This window comes from Diadema setosum, chromosome 6, assembly GCF_964275005.1.
Source record: "Diadema setosum chromosome 6, eeDiaSeto1, whole genome shotgun sequence".
Lineage (NCBI taxonomy): Eukaryota > Metazoa > Echinodermata > Echinoidea > Diadematoida > Diadematidae > Diadema > Diadema setosum.
Genome location: NC_092690.1, coordinates 36134247 through 36145020, shown reverse-complemented (window position 1 = coordinate 36145020; position 10774 = coordinate 36134247).

Here is a 10774-nt window from a genome sequence, read left to right as displayed (position 1 = left end):
ATGACTTTCGCAATTCGTCCTCTCTGCTCTATGACATGGAAAGTTCATGTTGATTCTTTGCGTAAATTATTATCAAAAAATGTAGGTGTTATGTACAAGTTAAAACAGTTTTTTTCCTAAACATGTTCTGCATTCATTGTATTCTACTCTATTTTTGCCTTATATAGGTTGTGGAATCCTGGCATGGGGAAACTGCTGTACAACTAGACTTAATTCTTTATTATTGATACAGAAAAGAGCTATACGGATAATTAACTTCGCCACATTTTTCGAACACACTAATGTCTTATTCTTTTCCAGTAGAACACTTAAGATCCAGGATTTATATCATTTTAATATCGGGTCATTTATGTATCAATTAAACTCAGGTGGTCTCCCTGATGTGTTTTCTTCGATGTTTGTCAAAAATACTGAAGTTCATTCTTACCCTACTAGACAAAAACATTCTTTTCATCTTTCTCCTGTACGAACCGTATCTGCTTTAAAAACAGTAACCACTACAGGAACTAAATTTTGGAATGAGTTGGATAGAGAAATAATCCAATCTCATTCTCTTTATTCATTTAAGCATAAACTGAAACTAGTTTTTCTGAATTCATATCTATATAGCTATTCTTCAATCCTCCTCGATATTCTCTGTTCATACTTCACATTACTGACATTATCGATTATGTAACATGTGCCTCGCTCGTGATTTCTGTATTATCTCCTGAACTTCCTTTGTACGCATTTGGTATCTCTGCTATTGTACACTGCATCTGACTTGTACCTCGCTCGGGTGATCACGCAACTCTCAAGAAGTCTGTGCCCCGGACATTGTTTTCTTTTGTTTTTTGTGTTTCTTTTTACTTTTTGGCGTTTATTTTTCTCTAATTCACAAATTGTCATTCCTTTAATTACATAACCAAGTAAGAAATAATCTCACATCCGCATCTGGGAATCTACACCCTACAAGCAATGCTTCTATGTAGATTCCTCATATTTCACATGTTTTATTGTCTTATAAGCTGTACTTGACAATTAATCAAGGCTTTTGTATTGTGATGTTTATGTTTTATGTATTTGTTGAAATGTGGAATATTGAACAATAAATAAACAAACAAAACAAAAACAACTTACATACCTTACCACCTAGGTAAAACTTCCGGGGTCAAATCGCAAGGTTGACATTTTGCGAGTAGGACACGTGCGCGTGTAGTGCAATTCTAACCTAGTCGATCACGAGGAAGAAGCTAGCACTCAGAAATTTTCATCAACAAGAATGGAGAAGGCAAATGCCGCAGGTAAAAAAAAAAAAAAATCGTATGGTCGACGTGCGTGGCTCTACCACTTCCGGAAGTTACACCGACCCTCCACGGTGATCCCCGCGAAGACGGTGGTAAATTGGTCGGAGTTTCTTCCTACGACCGTCGTGTGGACACAGAGTCATGGTAATATAAGTATAAATTTTAATTTCAATTGCTGCGCCATCAAATTTTACTCCGACTACAAATACGTCTGAACATGGTTTCTCTGCACAAACGCAAACAATAGCTAATTCAGATGGCCCTGCATCAGAAAGTTCCAAATTAGGTTAAAAGGGAGCCCTGCTGTCCTGAGGGGAAAAATGCATCTTGACTTCAAGGCTAATAAAGGAAAGATAACAAGTAAACAAATGTTTTTAAAAAGTAAAGAATTTGAAAACTCTATCCAATACACACCGAAATGTCCTACGGCATGTAATGGGTGATCTGTCACTTTATCTACTCCCACTTCGTCCGAAAGCCATTTTATAGTCTCAGCCCACATGGTCTTATACCGTTTCGTCTATAACCAGTTCGTCTAATGACCATTTAGTGAAATTGCCACTTAATAGGCTCATTACCAGTTGGTCTACTTTCAGATAGGCTATGGTCATTTCGTCTAATATCCACAGTTTATTAGACAAACTGGGGAAAAAGTCCAAGGAGTAAAAATTGCAATTAACCATCTGGTCATTAGACGAAATGATAATTAGCCAAATAGGGCTTTAGACCAAGTGAGAATTGGACTGTATAGCGGGAATAAGACAAAATTGACAGTAGACTAAATGAGTTTATGATAGTCGTAATGGTGTCAGGCGAACTGGGAAGTAGAACATCTGATAGTAGACCAAGTGGCAATAAACCAAATTAATGTACATCACAATTCCTTGCTGGTCACATGTGTTTCCCATTGAATGTTATGCATGCCACAGGACGTAACAACGCAATATCAAACGATGGATAACATTTTGCTTTAAATGGACAGAGTCTAATATTTAAAGATATTTGAAAGATTCATGAAATCAACATCATCATCAAAAAATGGAGATATATAATCTTAAAGAGGTGATAAAGCTTTGTTGAGATGGGGATACAGATTCTATATTTTAGAAATTTGATTTAAATAGAAATCAGACACATGAAAAATTAAAGATGATATAATTCTTAAAGAAGAATTTGAGGTTTTTGAAATGACAAAGAGGTCGTAATAACCGGTTGGATCCACCTTTTATTCTGTCCTGTATTTGTTGTTGTTGATATTTAAGAATTAAAACCTGAATCCCCATCTCTTCCTGTTTTACATTCTTTTTTTTTAACTGATCCAAGGAGTAACCGTGTACCACATATCATGTACAATTACTTATTGTCAGCACCTCACCTTACAACCTAAAGGCTCAACTGCGCACAAACTGAAGTTCCCTCTTTAACATGTATTGTAATAAACAAAGTAATATTCTGTCAACGATGACCCTGAGACGGTGACATAGAATAGGAGTGTAGGATTTTTGGTATAGACGAGGCTCTGTGACGTCAAATGACGTGTTGCCTGAGGGGCAAAAGCAAAAGCAAAACCAAAAACAAACAAACAGATAATCTTAGGGGGAAAATGTTTCTATAATTCAGGATATAACCCTTACCCGCTTGCCCATACGCAGTTTTTGTCCTTTAGCAAGGGATATAATATTTGTAGTTCATTGCAGGGATAAAAATCAGTTTGAAAGTTTTGAGGTCAAAACGCCTTTGCCTTTTTCTCGTTTGGATGTGTAGGCTGGGCGGACATCCAGATTTCCGATGAAATATTCAATTCTTTGAAACTCAAAACAAACTTCTATCAATTTCATCTTTGAATCGAATTACTTAAATTGCACCGGTCTTACACGAGTGCACTTCACGAAACCGACACCAACGAGTCATACAGCTTACGAGTTATACAGCCAACGAGTCAGACAGCCCATGATTTTGACACCAAGCAAACTAAGCCCACGAGACCGACACATATAAACCCCGTGTTGTATCTGTCGAACTCGAGGGCTGTAGGACTCGAGAGCTGTATGACTCATGGGTGTCGGTCTTGTGGGATGACCCCGGAAACTTATTATGTACAATGATTAAAAAAAAATGTCCGATCCTTTCTTGTGATGTAATTGATTTATCAAGTCAGAACGTGATGTGACATTACTCTTCCTATTAAAGTGTATGTTCTACGGTTCCTGACATGTTATTGAGCCCACCGCTTCGCCAGCGAGTCCTGTACCGCAGCCGACGTCGAGAATCCTAGCGTCCATGTTCGGTATGGTCTGGAGGATCACTTTGGCGGTCGTGGCCTGTAATTCATACGACAACCACTTGGCAATCTGGGAAATAGAAAGAGGAACAACCACGAAAAAAGATGACAGCAATTTTACTTTAAAAAAAAGTAGAAACACACTGATAAAACTACTGCAAATAAAGAAAAGCAATTAGGCTTGCAGAGAATTGCTATTTTTTTTTTTGTCTTCTTTCATCGGAATGATATCCCTCCTTCCCCAACCCCACACAAAAAACCCTCAAGATTTAAAAATACATATTTTTTTTCAAAGAATATTGACCTTCTTTGTCATTAAAGTTATGTGGTGTTTGATGTGACAACATGAATATGGGCCCTTCAAAAAGTTATTTGCACTTCATAAATACTCAAAATTCAATTATTGTTGGTTCAATTGGACTATTCCTGATGAGAGAATTCAAAGTACACAATGCACCCCGTAAGACGAGTTACATTTGCTTGTAGTAGCGATATTACATGACAAACAAGAGAAGCACCCCCTCCCAGAAAACAAAACTCACAGTCATTAAATCATTATTTTCATCAAACAGAATTCACCTGGTCATAACTGTCTGCAATATCATCGTATGCGAACTCCACCTCATCCTGTTTTATATCAAGAAGATGTCTGATAGTACTTTCTGCCCACTTCACAGATTCGATGTCGACTTCGTTGTCTTCTTCAATCATGGTTGACTTCATTTCCTCCATGGTCTCTATCTTTATAGCTCTTTCTGTTTCTTCATATATCCCCTGCCTAAAGGCGTTTTCTGTTGTTGAATCCTATAATAAGTGGTATAAGAATGAAAAAGATATTCCTCTCCGCTCTTTTTGCTCTTTTTTTTTTTAATTATAGAAAGAGGTAAATGTGGTATAGGCAACATTGATTCGGCAAAGACGTTTAATGTAAAAGTTGAGATAGGTAGTTGTTAGAGTTTTGAGAAAATCCACCGAGAAGCTTGAAAGCATGAGAATAGTCGGTAAAAACGAAAATGAAATGAAATAATTGTACACTTATTAGTGAAAAGAATAAGTTTCGAATTTCAAAGCGTGATTCTTAAGTCCAGCGAGAATATGGTTAATCACGGTTATTTCTATGTTACCGCAGTCGTCCTATGTTAAAGTTATGGGGGCTCATGATATGTCTGCTAGAATACAAGGATAGAGTGGTTGCGGGTCACATGTGCCAAGACGTAGCCGAAAATCTTCAGCTGTAATCCATGTTTTCATTGTAACAACAGCAATTCCATGGACTTATGACGTATTGTGCCATTTGTAGTTTCCCTGATTCATTTTGTTTTGTCTTGTCTTTCTTGTCAGCATGTTGCCTATGATAACCCCAAACCCCTTCTGTGGATAATTGAGAGGGTCGGTGCAATATAGTGCTAACCCACACAATGTTCATTTTGAGATAATCGCTTTTGAAAGTTTGAAAAAAAATCCATAAATCAGGTTAATGACTTTAGAAGGCCATTTTTTCGTAGATGAACCTGTACATACTCAATATTGAATAGTGTCTTGGAGAAATTTACTACATTGATATTTTGGTGGATTCAAGAGGATTTTTTCAAGTCACATTTCAAATTTGTGCCTTAGTACTTTATTGCAGCCAAATCCATCATGTATACAAATATTCTTTATTCTGTGGAACTCACAAAATATTAATATCTCTTTGCTCAAAATTGAAAAATGATGTACGATGTGAGTTTCCCTTCTTTGTGATGCGAAATTAAAACAAGATATACTTGTTTTTAACCGTTTGTATCATATAATCTGTGTGAATTACGAAGACAAATTTTGCATATATTTCAGACGCGTACACGCACACAGAATCAATCATGTACGCTTAAAGACTACATCTTGAAATATGGAAATTAAGCAATATTTCAACAATTCAAGTTTTAAAAGACAAAGCATTCAGTGTCATACAAGTAATATAATTGGTAGTAGGGGGGGGGGGGGGTATGTCTCGTTGAGGACTTTACATCTTCCGTGTACCTAAAAGCAGGGAAAGGTTCCATTCTTCAGCATTTATGCATAATAACGCATTTTAGATATAAAGTATCTAGATCAGAGAAAAAAAAAGAATATTAAGTAAAATGGTACGAACATTATTTAAGAGATTACAATGTCTTTTGATAAAGGGAGCAAAATACCATAAAGTAGACATTAAGGCCTTGTTAAGGTAGATTAGTTTTCTTATTTAGGGTATCAAAATCACCAATAGTAACTTTACGATCCTTCTCTGTATGACGACGAATCTACAACAACAAAAAAAGAATAGTGTTGTTTGAGAATTATGTACATGCCTCAATGAATCTCCCTCCTCCATATTCGTTGGTAAATGCAGCTGTGTGAAACTATGCAGGAAAGTTCTTATCACAAAATGAATGACTAACTCTTAATGACAAAAATTCCATGAAAAGAATATTTCCAAAAATAAGAAAAAAAAATCTCTTTGGAAGTCTGAACACTTATAACTTTTAGGTAGACCATACATGCTGAAATGCAGTGTGCTGGATAACACCAAAATAGATGGAAATTGCCAATGTACCTATTATATCCAGTTGGTATGTTTATACGCATACATTTTACCCCATATGCACATTTTCAGACCACATTTGGATCACGAAGATCGTTTAGGAACAAAAAAAAAAATGTTTTCAGGTCAAAGCTGTCACGATGACAAAAATCATACACGAACAACTAAAAAATCTATGCCTTCAATAGTTTCCTCAATCACAAATCTCAAAAGGAAACTTTCTTTTTGTAGATTAGTCTTGAAAACAACCATGTGAAAAAAATAACTCTGACATTTGTAACAGAATACACCAAGGAAATTTTCTCTCCAACATGGAAACTTCTTCATAAAAATGCATGATAAATACCGAGTTTGAAAAGTAAATTCAGTAGTGGAAAAAAGGGAGCTATTGACTGAAAATTAAACTACATTTAAAAACAAACACTGTACTATCAGCAATGAAGTCTTAAATTCCGCTTTGATTACTTTCAATGTTTATCAATTTAAATTGAGAAAACGTAGAGGTATCCACAACGTGGAACTATATGACAGCATTACATTTTATTCAGATTAGAAAAATCATGTTTGCAGTTATATCATAAGGGTAACATCTCGTCAAAGGATGTTAAACATGCAAGTATCATGTCTCTGTTATGTAAGAAACTACAACGAAGCACTGCTGTATTGAGAGCGGCTGGGATTGTTTGAAAATTTGAGGTAAATTAATCGATACTAAAAATGCATTTGTTTTCATCCATTTTCTACTGTCTATTGCTAATCCCCCTAAATATGGCGGTGAAAGTATAGCAAAATTGCATTTTATTTTAAAGAAGTAGCAAATTAAATGACAATTTCAAATGTTGTTACACAAGTGATCTAACCATGTAAGAATTACTGATGTTGTTACACTAGTAATAAGGCACATGTCGAAATATCCAACTATCCGTACATTTTTTTTACCCATATGAACGTTTTCAGATCGCAGTTGGAAAAAAAAAATAATTTAGAGACAATACACTCATTACAATAAGCTCTTTCGATGATAAAGTTACACATAACAAATAAAGATATTTTATATATTTTTATATATTTTCAATATATTTTATCACTTATCTAACTACCGATCAATTTTGAGGAAGCTTTCCTTTTGAAGCAAAATGTCACCATGAATAAAGTGCTAACTCACTAATGAAACTTTAAGGTGCTGGGACAGACCATGAACGTTGACTATTTTTCTTATAGGTCATAAGGCACGATGCTAAAATACTCCTAAAACCAGTGATTGTGGTATTTTCCTATTAAGTTCAACAAAAATAGAAAACTGGCGAAAAATGTCATGATCAGTAGAATTAGCATGAAAATAGTGCAAACCCCAACAGTACAAAAAATAACATAAAATACTAATGCTTCACATTTCATTAATGTTTATCTCATCTCCACTTTCATAACTGCCAGAAGAGTACAGGTTATATGTGACCCTGCATCACAAAACAAACAGAAAGTCGCCAGATATGGATTTTTAGTTAAGGGCAGATTCTGAAAGACCAGACTCTAAGCTTTAAAATGATGTATAACTCAATTGAAATGGCTCTTCTAACCTGTCTGAATATTGGAAAGAAAACACACACTCTGGAAAAGTGTGAACCGGAAAAAGAGGCTCTGAAGTACAGGGTCTATCTGTTTATTCTCACAAGCGCTTAATCTTTACAAAACCGTACCAACTGTGCGATGAATAGGAAAAAAAAAACAGGATGTAAACCACTGGTGCAACAATAATGAAGGTATTGTCAGATTAAGTTGAAATCCAGCATACACTATCAAAACATTCTTTCAAAGCAGTAGCCTCATCCCTTCAAAAGTTATCGGACTTGAAAGTGAAGAGTGTGCAAAGGGTTATGAAGAAATGAAAAGAGGCCTCTAAGACATAACCTGATCTTACTACTCTACAAAAAAAGAGTTGTAGAAAAACTGCTGAAAATGCACTTTCCCATTTATTTCATGATCCCAAACTTAAGAATGATTTAGAAGAAGGGTAGGTCTTTCAGAACATGTGAAAAACTCAAGATTGACTCGGTTGACCCATTTCACTTTTCTTGAGACCTCACGTAAAATCAAGGGATGCGAATTTTTGTTCGGTTTGAGGTGCACGGTCACATAATATGATGAATCAGAATAACTCATTTTTATAGATGAAAAGTTTCCTCACTGTTCACATTCAGATCTTTTTCAGACACCCTTCTGTCTGCTACCATGGTGGTCGCCATCTTGAAAAATGTGGCTTAGCCCTATATTCCTGCCAATAAGATGTGATTAATTTTCAGGGCAAAAAGGTGCATGCATTTAAAAAAAAAAAACACTTATTGATTAAATTTCAAGATGACATTTGTATGGATTATAGAGCAATGATTCGGGATGGTGTAATGCATGTAAATCATTATTCACCAATGTGTAGGTAAACACTACATAATTGCACCGACCCCCTTAATTGGTCCGACGGTGGGTCCCTCTCCTCCCCCCCCCCCCTCTCTCTCTCTCTCTCTCTACTTAGTCTTGGTAACATTTTGAGGTTAGAAGATCCACCATTGTATCAGTGAACTATCTTTTCTACCATGCTTGATAGGGCCTTTTGTGTATGTGCATAATTCCCTACATCGAAATCCCCTAACGCTGCATATCATTATTGGCAAGTTCCCTTGCGTATACAAATTCGGGAAGTGCAACCATGTAGCTTGGCAGATTGCACTGAACAACCTACGCATAACATGCAGTGCAAATGCATACGTTGACTGCGCTGTTGGTTCATGATAGCCTTGAAAATAAGTGGTTTAAATCCATTCGCTGCGCACGTGGGTTTAAACAGTTCCAAAGTTAAACTCGAGCATCCATTTCTCACCGATCCACTCTGTCCTGTGCAGCTCTACTTCTAACCCTCTGTAGAAAATCTTGACTTAGCACAGAGGTAAATCAGTGCGTTTGGGAGGGTGAGGTTAACACCCAAACAATGCCATGGGTTTGAATGCTTTACCTCATGTTATTCATTTTAATCATGAAGAATTCCCCTATCAAAGCTAGTCTTTATTCACATTGACACAAGTGATTACTTTTTTTATGTGCATGCATTTTGCCCTTTACCAGAATTCAGACTAGCAGTGCCCAGGGCAACCCATTAAGAATTATTGATAAAGCATTGATGTGCATTGGAGCAGGAGACCAGTAGCCTCGCCTACAGAGCTCTGAAAAGGTGGTATATTTCATGTACATTGTTCATGATATGTTAGCACACACTCACATTCACATCAATGGTTTCGTTGTAAAGTTCAACTTTTTCATAGAGGGTTATCCCGTTCCGTACTGAATTCTGAAATTCCCATAGACTTAATACACAGGCAACCAGGTTCCCGTTAAAGGGTGTGTACAGTTCTGGTCGAGGTGAGGATTTAGCTTTTAATGTTTTGCGAGATATTCAGAAACCACTCTATGAGATGTCAAAGAGCATGCAGTTCTAAGGGGTATCAAAAGTTTATTCGATGAAAATCGGTTTTGAAATGGCCGAGATATCCAAAAACAAGGTGAAACAAAGAGATCCTAATAAAGTTGTGGCATGTCGCCTTTTATTATTAGCACTTTTTTTGGATATCTTAGCCATTTGCAAACCAATTTTCATCAAATAAACGTTGAATCCTTCTTAAAATTACATGCTTTTTCATATTTCATAAGAGGCTTTTCATTATTTCACTTAGGAATGTTCAAAACATGAATCCCCACCTCAACCAGTACTGTACAGTCCCTTTAATCTGACGAGAATCTGGAACCTAACTTTAAAAGTACTTATGGATTTAATAAAACTGTTTTATGCTTTCGTTTTCAAATCACATTCAATTAAATTGTACAGTATTGAGCTATCACTCACATCAATGACAGTATTATCCGACATATATTTTTGAACTATGAAGGGTTTATTGTGCGAAATGTTTTTTTTTTGTGTGTGTGTGTGTGTATGTGTGAGTGTGTGTGTGACATCTAGTATTAGTACTTTAGCAATTGTTAGGTTAGAAGCAGAATATTGGTGTGGAAGTTTGTTTTTTGTTTGTCTTTTCGTAGGCTTCTTTGAGCAGCCTGAATAAACATGAAAATGGAAAAAAAAAAACAACGCTATGGTACTTATTTAGATATTACTTTCTTCACATGTTATAAAAAAGATATCAAATAGTGACTAAAGATAATTTATAATGATGCTGTCTGCAATAACAAATCGGAAAGTTTATCAGTAAGATGTCAAACAAGTCCACTAATTTTATGTCGAAAATATTACACAATGTTTTAGCATATATTTACCAAAAGTTTCGTAAAATATACGTTCACGTACGCTATACTGGTCACTGTCACGGGTTACGTGGGTTTATGAAAAACCCAAAATAACATTCAGCGAAAAAAAAAAAACATGAACACCATTGATAATCGACGATGTTAGGTTCCTGCAAAAAGAGCATGCTGAGCGCATAGGCGCCAGTTACTGGGATATACTGGAGGCAAAGTTATTCGATTGTATTGTTTAAACTTTTCTGAGAAGTTTAATCAGATGAAATGTGAAAACGTACATGTATTAAAGCAAAATCCATAACATAAACAATTTGTTTACCTTCAAGAAATGAAAAGAAAGAAATA